This window comes from Petaurus breviceps, unplaced genomic scaffold (assembly GCF_028583685.1).
Source record: "Petaurus breviceps papuanus isolate PSGF00001 unplaced genomic scaffold, PetGlider_PUasm1.0 90823, whole genome shotgun sequence".
Classification (NCBI taxonomy): Eukaryota; Metazoa; Chordata; class Mammalia; order Diprotodontia; family Petauridae; genus Petaurus; species Petaurus breviceps.
The window spans coordinates 19,652,175-19,662,907 of NW_027187352.1; the positions used below are offsets into that span (position 1 = coordinate 19,652,175).

The 10,733-nt window shown below is 38.4% G+C and overlaps 1 long non-coding RNA gene across 1 annotated transcript in view; it reads left to right on the forward strand.

The window, feature by feature from the left end:
* Window positions 1-5,470, forward strand: part of LOC138148338 (uncharacterized) — a 165,355-nt gene extending 159,885 nt beyond the window's left edge. Inside the window, exon 3 of the long non-coding RNA XR_011165033.1 lies at window positions 4,064-5,470. This is a non-coding gene — a long non-coding RNA (uncharacterized lncRNA). The remainder of the gene's footprint in view (window positions 1-4,063) is intronic.
* Window positions 5,471-10,733: the final 5,263 nt, after the last annotated feature.

The following is a 10,733-nucleotide window of genomic DNA, read 5'->3' on the forward strand; positions in this document are numbered from 1 at the left end:
TTCCTTCCCTGCTTCTTCCTTACACTATCTCCTTCCTCTTTTCTCTTCCTCCTGGTAGGGTTTTCTTCTCTCTTTCTGCAATTGTCATGATGACATTAAAAAAGATTTTTTTAAAAAAAACAGAAGTCTTACTTCCATAAAATCTAGTTTTCTTTTTCTGCTAGAAAGTCTAGTTTCTAAAGCAGTCATTATGCAGTTGTCCCAAGTGCCTAATTTCCAGCACAATGTCTCATAACAAGAGAAGTCTTAACCTTCCTTTAAAAACACAATTCATATATACTTTTTCCCTCCTAGTTCAAAGACAAGTAACTATGCTGGGTTGAGATGAGGGGGGAGGCAGGACTGGGTTATAGAGGAACACATCTGGGACAAAGCCCCAGTTGCCCCACCCTAGTTTCAGATTCATCTTGTCCCATAGATGACACATGATGCTATTTCTAGACTATGTATTACTGTGCCCCAGTTCTTCACACAGGAAACATTTTAAAGTACAAGATACCCATACTGAGGATCATAGTATTTAGAACTGGAAGGGACTTTCAGAGAAAGTGGTATTGAGAAAGAGAATGGAACAAAAATTTATTAAGTATCTACTATGTGCCAAGTACTGTGCTAAAATTTTTTTTTAAAGCAATTGGGGTTAAGTAACTTGCTTAAGGTTACAGGGCCAGTTTTTTTGTGTGGGTGTTAAGTATCTGAGGCCCTCCCGACTCCAGGCCAGGCGCTCTTACTCACTGCACCACCTAGCCGCCCCTGTGCTAAATTCTTTATAAATATTATCTCATCTGAACCTTTACAAAAAAAAATCTGTGAGATAGTTCTATGTTTATCCCCATTTTACACTTGAGGAAACTGAGGTAAACATGTTAAGTGACTTACCCAGGATTACACAGCTAGTAAGTTTTGAGACCAATTTTAAAAAGTCTTCCTGACTCCAGGTTCATAGCTTCATCAAGTGAGCCACTTAGCTGGAGGTGTTGTTGACTGGGCCTTGGCCTTTTAGCCCTCTCATCTTCAGGGAAAGTCAGATCCAGGACACCCTCCTTGAGACTCCTCCTTGAAAGCCTTGCTCCTTTCCCTGAATCCCTAGAAGCCCTTCAAGATCATTTAGGTCAAACCTCTCATTTTGCAGCTTAGAAAATTGAGACCCAAAGGGATAAAATTACTTTCTTAGGGTCACACAGAGAATAGTAGGAAAGAGATGGGTCACCACTGTGATTTCCTATTGGCTGTACCAAGGTTATTTTCCACTCTATCATGCTTCATTCCTTCATGGAGTACTAGGTTTGTGTTTGTGGCAGCAACGCACAGCCTTAGATTCAAAGGGCCAGCCTCAGATTCAAGAAATCCTGGTACTGATACATCCTAGGTTTGTGATCATGAGCAAGTCACTTCTCAGTGCCCTATACTGTTCTCTATATCTGGACTAGAAGGCACAGATGAGTTTCTAGGTTGCTATATTGCTAAACTATATTGATATCAAAATCACATTTGTCCACCACCCCTCCCTTCCAAAAAATGAACCACCTCTCCTCCCCCACACACAAAATGGTTATGTAATACATTGATAGAGTCTTTGATCTGGCAGTGTCTGTAGAATCAGTCCTCTGATTCAACTCTCATTTTATGTATGAGGAATTTCCCGTTAGTTAGTGGAAAGTTTGATTCTAATACATTTTTATTGAGCATATACTATCAGTATTTTTGGGAAAACAAATTAGACAAGATTTTAAAAAAAGCATTTGTATCATATTGTACTGTATTATAGTTTCTGGATTTTCAGTATTTAGTAAAGTCTTTTATGAACTATTATATAACCTGTCACCCTCCTGGGTGACCCCAACCTTTGACACATCCCTGTATTCTTTCCAAGTATCCAGTTATTTCCCAAGTCCTATCACTTCAGTTCATGCTATCTCTCTCAATAAATACTTGCTGAATTGAATTGAATCCTACCCGTCCTTTTTATTCTTGATGCACCCACCATATTTCAGATACTGGAAGAACTAAGGGACTCACCTGCCTACCTGAAAGAACACTGGGAGACATGGGTCCTAATCTCCATTCTGATACTAACTCTGGACCTCTATTTCCTACTATGTGTGAAGTTTAGATTCAGTCAAAAGGCCATGCTTGAGGACCTAGAGGGTCACATGTAGCTTCAAGGCTGCAGGTTCCTCACTCCTGTCCCAGATGGTCTGATTGGGGAGAGGGAGTAAAAAGAAAGAAATATCCTAAGCAATGTAATCATGGGGCCCCAAGTTTTCTGTCCTAAGTGACCAAGGTCCCAAGGTCTGACTCTCGCCAAAGAGAGTCCTTCTCCCACCCCTCACCCCCACCCTCAACAAAGAGTACCTTTCATTCCACTTACCTTGGGTACAAAAATTCCTAGTTACAGTTCTTCATTCAACCAACATTAGTTAAGTGTTTGCTTTTTCTACTATACCACACAATCTCTCTAGGTCTCAGTTTCTTCACCTTTAAAACTTAAAAGGTTGGACTGCATGATCTCTTTCCAGTTCACTATGTATCATCCTATGATTTTAAGACAGTCATGGCTGCACATATAGATTTGGGAGGTCTAAACAAAGAAGTCATTTAGGCTCATAGCTATTTGAGCTATCACTATAGATTAATTACATATAGATTATATAGCTAAAAGGAAAAGGGTGTGGCTAGCAAGCCACTACCATAAAAGGATGTTGACTAGTTGATTATTCTTACATGAAACAAACTCAGCCTTTGATGTCCCATGCTTACTTCCCCTCTCTGTGATATTTTCCTGATTTTGCTTCATGAAGACCCCTTACTGCTCCTATAAGTTTAGAACCTTCTATTGTCAGACCCTAAGATTCTGCCTAACCCCCTGTTCCAGTTGCCTTAGCAGAACTCTGGTTTTGATGTCAGAATGATTTACCAATCGCTAGGTTGGATTTTGGTTGGAGCCATACTCTTTTATTCCCCTAATCTTGCTAATCATCTGCTAATACCCTGAATCTATCTTGACTGACTACAAAGGCAAGTCAGGAAGATGAAATTGTGAGCTCTGAAAGGCAAGATTGAGACAGAAAAGCAATTACCAGACTTGAGGAATGTCTATAGTTAAGCCACATGATGAGGAGACACACATTATTTTTCTCAATTACAAAATAAAGGATGTTCCATTTTGCCTTTATAGTCTTCTCTTCATAGCTCAGATTCATCAAGTATCTGATTCAGGTCATTTATAACTAGGTACCACATTTCATATGTAATTTCTAATAACCATTTATTCTTTAAACAATTCATTAACTTATTGGAACATTTTTTAAGCAGATTTTTTTTGGCCTTTTTAATGACACTATTGCTAAAATTAGAGAAAAGTGTTTTCTCCTCTCTAGTTCTCTTCTCACTATAATAATGATGATGATTTATATTTATATAGGATCAGATCTTAAAGGTGCTAGGAGAAAATAGGCACATTAGTGCATTGTTGGTGGAACTATGACTTGACCTCACCATTTTGGAAAGCAATTTAGAACCATGCTCAAAATATCATTTTTCTGCACATACTTTTTGGTCTACTACTAGGTCTATATCCAAAAGGTTCAAGGAAAGAGGAAAAGAACCTATATTTACCAAAAAAAATTTATAGCTGCTCTTTTTGTAGTGGTAAAGAACTGAAAGGGGAAAAAAAGGTGCCTATTTATTGAGGGCTGAACAAATTGTTGTATATAAATATATAGGAATATTATTGTGTCATAAAAAAACTATGAAAAAGATGATTTTAGAGAAACCTGGGAAGACTTATATGACCTAAAGCAGAGAGAAGTGAGAAGAACCAGAAGAACAAAGTATACAATAAAAAAAAAAACCAACAATGTAAAGAAAAACAACTTTGAAAGACTTACAAACTCTGATCAGTGTAAAGACCAACCCTACCTTGATTCAAAGATCTCTGGGCTCTCAAGACTCAAAATAAGACATACAATTTTGGGCATGACTATAGTGGGAATATGTTTTACTTAACTATGCATATTTGTTGCAAGGGTTTTTCTTTTAATTTTCTTTTTTTTTCCAACAGGGAAGAAGGAAAGAGAGAGGAAGTAGAGAGAGAATTCCAAGAAAAATGAGAAAAGAACAGAAGGGGTTGCCAGAAGGAATCACAAACAAGTGGGACAGCTTTGAAGTTCCGTGTTGTATTTATTACATAGTTAAAAAGGAGAGCAAGCTCTACATAACAGAGACTCACAGTTTCATGTACAAACTCCTGTTCACTGCAGTATACATGGAAATGTTCATTTTATTTGGTGCTTGTCAAGTTCAGAATAAAAATAATAATTGTCATTAAACAGTAACCAAGAAATATTATAAAACATTTTATTCACAGTTTGAAAAGTACTCTCTTCCCCACAAACTTATAAAGTAAGTAGTGTAAAACTTGTTCTTATTTGACAGATTAGGAAACAGAGCACTAGTGAAGTCACACAAGTGGTCAATGCCTAAACTGGAATTCAAACATATGTCTTCTTTACTCTTAAGTCCACTGCTTCTCAAAGGTATATTAATGTAATCTGCAGTGATTTTATGTTTAAGCTTTCTAAAATTTATTTTCTATGCCAATATATTCTACATATTTATTTTTAGGTGACTCTGGTGAGTCTTCCTTTTTTTGGCTCTGTGATATAAATGACAAAAAGAACTAGAATCATATATTTAAGAACCACCAACATATGCAATCGAATAAATATGCAAACTATAATATGCAAGAAGTTATTAAACTACCAAGCTATCTGGTTAACTCAAAGGAAAATGTATAAATGTAAACTTGAACAGAACAATAACAGGAACATCATATCGCTCCTGAGTTCCTTTTTTATCTTTTTTCATCTGTGGGCTTTAACTTTTGTTGCTTTTTTAAAAATGTAGCCATACATAGCGTCCTAATTCTGCTTGCATCACTCTGCTTCCTTTCACATGTCACTGATGATGGATATGGAGCTGGAAGAAACCCTAAAAGTCATTGAGTTTGACCCCCTAGTTTTACAGATGAGGAGATCAGGCCCAGTGAGGTTAAGGGTTTTACCTTTGGTTATCCAACTTGGGCAAGGTCATACACAAGTAGCAGAAATGGGATATCGTCTCATATATTTGATATTCTTCATATTTGTCATTTTGACTGCACAGATATTCTGTAATATTGCTATGCAGCTAGGTCCCAATTAGCATGAATGAAGAATCCCCTGTAGTGGTTACATTATTTAAAATTGTACTACATATTTCCACTGGGCTGGAAGTCATGTCCATATTTTATGTCATTATAACTGAATATAAACTGAAATAACAAATATAACTGAAAAAATAGAATTTGTATACTTTACATGATTACTGACTCTCATCAATTGGTACCTAACAAAATGTATTCAGCCATACCCCAGTCATCAGACACATAGCCTATCTCCCCTTTTCTGCCATTACAAATAAAGCTACTCTGTATATTTGTTGTACAGACCACCCTTTTGTTCTTTCTAGTAATGGCATCAGGATGTAGTTCTACTAGTGGGTCAAAGGACTTAACTGGTTTTGTAATTCTTATTGTATGTTGCCAGATTACTTCACCACTGACCTTTGCTTTGTTTTTGACAAAGATGTTAGCCAATGCACATGGTCTTCTAAATCTCTTCATCTTATTTTGTATCATTTAATGTTTCTTTCCATATGTCCTTGTGTTCACATTTTTTCCATTTTTGACTACATTATATGAATTTAATTTTTTTTCTGCTATTCTCCACCTTAGAGACATACAAGTCTTTTCTTATTACAAAAAGCATAGCAGTTAGAGCATTAAGATTCAGAAAGAGATGGGGCAGCTAGGTGGCACAATGAGTAGAGCACCAGCCCTGGAGTCAGGAGGACCTGAGTTCAAATCCAACTTCAGACACTTAACACAAAAATTAGCCATGTGACCTTGGGCAAGTCACTTAACCCCAATTGCCCTCCAAAAAGCAAAACAAAAAAAAAAGATTCAGAAAGAAATAGGTTTAAGATATGCTAATCAGCTACGTGGCACAGTGGACAGAGCACTGCCCCTGGAGTCAGGAGGGCCTGAGTTCAAATCTGGCCTTAGACACTTACTAGGTGTGTGACCCTAGGCAGGTCGCTTAACGATGATTGCTTAAAAAAAAAAAAGATATGCCAATGACATTCACTGTCTATCTGATGCTAGGTACTTCACTTTTATTCTCAGTGCCCTACATATCCTTCTTAAGACTTTCAAGTTGCAAATCAGTTGATGATTTGCATTAGTAGAGGAGATTTCCTCATTGGCAGTTCCCTACACAGATGGAATAACAGTTCTGAACTGGAAAAAAAAAATAAGATGTTTTACATAGACCTTTGCAGTTTACACAGTCCTTTATACAGGCAATCTCATTTTTGCCTCAGCACAGTAATCAATCAATAAACATTTATTAAGTACCTACTATATAGAGGTGGTGAAGTGGATAGAGCACTGGCCCTGGAGTCAGGAAGACTCCTCTTCATAAGTTCAAATCTGGCCTCAGAAACTTACTATGTGACCCTGGGTAAGTCACTTGGTCCTGTATGTTACAGTTTCCCCAATTGTAAAATGAGCTAGAGAAGAAAATGGCAAACTACTCAAGAAAACCCCAAATGGTGTCATGAAGCCTCAGACACAATTGAACAACCATATAACATACTCTGTGCTAATAACATCTACGAGATATTTTATTTTTATGTGATGGAGACATGACTCTTTTCTCCTTTTTCTCTAAATAACAGATTCAATGCCCTTACCTCTCTTCCCTTCCTTAGAGAAATTTAGGATGCAGTCTCATTAATTTGCATGACCTGGGTTAGCTGCCATTAAGGGGTATGCAAATCAATCAATCAGAAACATTTATTAAGGAGCTACTAAGTGCCAGATACCATGTTAACTATTAAATATACAAAGATAAAAATGAGATAGCTCCTAACCTTAAGGAGCTTACATTTTTTTTTGGGGGGGGGGACTGGCAGGGACCAAGAATAATAATAATAACTAGCATTTATTTTAAATAGTGCCTTAAATTTTATGAAGCATTTTAAATACATTATCTCATTTGATCCTAAACACAACTCCATGAAGTAGATGCTATAATTATCCCCCATTTTACAGGTGAGGAAACTGAGGCTGAGAGACCTTAAGTAACTTGGCCTAGGTCATATACACTGAGGTAGGGTTTGAACTCAGTTCTTCCTGTTGAACCAAGTCCAACATGCTATATACTGTGCCACCCAGCTGTTCTTAAGAAAGAGGAAAGTGGCAGTAGAAAGGCAAATGGCGAGGTTGGAAAGAGTTCCTGTGCAAGTCACCAAAAGACACAGTGGGAGGTGTTGACCAAACAGTAGGCACCCTGCATAGCCACTGGGGAAGGAGGAAGATGAGAGAAGTGAGACTCACCCTAACCCAACCAGGAGTAGAAAATGGAAATTTCTTTGTTGTAGGGTAAGTAGGGGTGGTTTCCACAGATGATTGAGGAGACTTTTGGATCTAGGACTACACAGCCAGGTTATAAAAAGTAGAACATTTTAAATAGCCCAGGGGCATTCTGACCCTGGCCATGACTGAGCTGGAAAGTTTCTAAAGGCCTACAGGCATTCTCTCTATGTAATTCCTACACGGTCCAGATGCTTGGGAGCTGGCACCATCTCATGGGGAGGAGAACAAACGGCATGAATCAGCAGAGCAGAACTGACAGTAGGCACAGCATCTGCCAAAAGGGCCAAGGTGACAGTCACAAGCAGAGGGCAGGGACTTTGGAGTTGTCAACACACCTGAGACACCTGTTAGAATTGGAGGAGAGTGGTGGCAAAGCAGTATAGCAAGTGGGCTAGAAAGCAGCACTGAGGAGAGGCCAGGGAAGGAGTCCTCAAGCACTGGGCTCCAGTTTGGAGGATTGAATCCCAGGCATTTTCCCAGGCCTGCAACCTAAGCCAGGCACAGTCACAGGCACTAAAATCAGAAGAGACCTTCTTGGCCCTCTGGTTAAATAGTACATGAATAGGAATCCGATTCACAACATGCCCAATGAGTGAGCATCCAGCTATTGCTTCAAGACCTCCAGGGAGGAGGATCCCACCACCTCTCAAGACAGATCTGTCCACTTTTGGTTGGTTCTAATCATTAGAAAGTTTTTCCTTGCATCAATCCAATATTTGCCTTAGTGTGACTTTGTTCCATTGCTCATATTTCTGCCTTCTGGGATCAAACAAAACAAATATAATTCTTCTATTCCTTCAAATATTTAAATACAACTATCATGCCCTTTCATAGTTTTTTTCTTTTCCAAGCTAACCATCCTTATCCCCTTCACTTAATCCCCTTGTAGCATGGACTGAAGGTCCTCTGTATGGTCTTCAGCTGATCAATACCCTTCCTAAATTATAGTACCTAGAACTCAATATAATATGCATAATATGCAATACAGAGGGGCTCTCAGCTAGCTATTCCTGAACACTGTGCTTCTCCTTATGTAGACTAAGAAAGCACTAGTTTTCTTGGCTGCCATATTACTTTACTGGCTCATTTTGAGCTTGCAGGTGAATACAAATCCCAGATCTTTTCCATATTCATTGATGTCTAGACATATACCCTCATCTTATATTTATCAAGATGATTTTTGAATCCTATTTTTTCCATCAGCTGCTCTGCTTGGTTTTGACTCCATCATCATCTTTATCATGTCCCACGCAGGATAAACTCATCGTATATTCCTTTGTAAAAGTTAATCAGAAGATTGCTTCAACTTCACTACTCAATACCTTCAGTTGCGTCTGCCTCTCTGACTAGAGAACTGAAGAATGGAGAAAAAAAGGTCCTTCTCTATAGAGGGCTCAAAATTCCAGCCATTTCTTCATTTGCCACCAGCTTCTCTTTTTGGTTTTGAGTCCACCATCATCTTCATCATGAACCTTAGCTGAGAACCCTCTGACACTCCCTTCACCCCTTTTGGTTTCTTTTCATGTATTATCTTCCTCCATTAGATTGTGAGATCCTAGAGGGCACAGACTGTCTTTCCTTTTTCTTATTTACATCCTTAGCATCTAGCATAGAACTTGGCACATAAAAGGTATTTAATAAATGTTAGTAATATCATACATCATATAACATGAGTAAAACTTTATACTTATCCCTATTAAATCTGGCCCAGTGTTCATTAACTATCCAACATACTATGCTTTAGAATTGACTAGGAATCAAAGTCAAGCTCAATGGTCTCTTGTTGTATGCCTTGTGAGTCTTCATGCTTTTAAGGGAAACTGACACAACTATGGAAAAAGTGTCAGATACTGAGGTTCCCTGCTCCCTGTAGGGTGGGAATAAATGAGTCAAAGATTTTTGAAAAGTTCTTCAAATATACCTAATAGCAAGGTTTCCATACAAGGGTTAGCTCTAGCTTGCAAATGAAGAAACTGAGGCTGGAAAAAGTTAAATCACCTAGGACTTAAGTCCAAGTTTTCTAAATCCAAATCCAGTGTTCTCTTGTGAGAATATCATATTTCCTGTATTAAGACTTGTTTTTTAAATTCCCATTTCCTCCCTTCTCAGAACTTAGGGAAGTCAAGAGACACCATGTCAGTGTAAAGAATACAGTTGACCCTTCTCTAACTTGTCCAGTATTTCATTTTCCTTCCTTCTCCTTTCTTGGAAACAAAATCTATTCTGCATCTTTTTGCATTTCCTTCTGCTTTGCTACTTCCTTCTCATTCTGAGGTTGTTTTGCCTTCACGTAGACAACATCAGTGGGTATGTTGTTTATTCTATTTGACATCCTACAACCAGTTTGACTTAGTTTTTTCCCCACAGAATTGCTGAGTTTAAAAAAAAAAGAAACAAACCTGAGTTGATGGAATGGACCATTTGTTTTGATGCCCATACAGATAAAACCTTACTAAATCCTTAGCTAAATCCTCTGAGGTTAGACCACAGGGTATGTGGCAGTCTGTACTTTACAGAGTGGGTAATCAAATCATAAGGTCATCCAGTCCAACCACTTCATGTTACAGGGGTGGAAACTTTGACCCCAAGAGAGGAAATGACTTGCCCATTGTCATATAAGTGGTTAGTAGAGGAACAGGGACAAGAATATGCCTTCTGATTTCTAATGTTATGGATGTAACAGTGATTATTCCGACTTCCATAACTTGAAGGCCAAGTATGTTAGATTTCACTCCTGCCTTAGGGAAACTCTTAGGGTTTCCTAAGACCATTAAGGGGGGTGTGGGGTGGTTATCTAATCTCTCTAACATTGACTCAAAACTCCCACTGATAGTGTTCTCCCAATTTTAGGAGTCCCCTGAGCTCCAATTCCATTTGAGCACTTAACAGCCAAATTAACTTTTACAAAGAAATATTTACTTTAAAAGTATAGCAAGGGGGCAGCTAGGTGGTGCAGTGAGTAAAGCACTGGCCCCGGAGTCAGGAGGACCTGAGTTCGGTTCAGGCCTCAGACACTTAACACCCACACAAAAACAACTAGCCGTGTAACCTTGGGCAAGTTACTTAACCCCAATTGCCCTTCAAAAAAAAAAAAAGGTAAAAGTATAGCAAGGACAAACACAAAAAACCACCCCCAACACTTGGGGGGCATAATCCCTTCCTTTAATACCCCTTAGTTCTGGGGAGGGAAAGGGATTAGGTTTTCAGCTTAATTTAGTTCTTATATAGTATTATCCCATCAAGTTCCAAATCC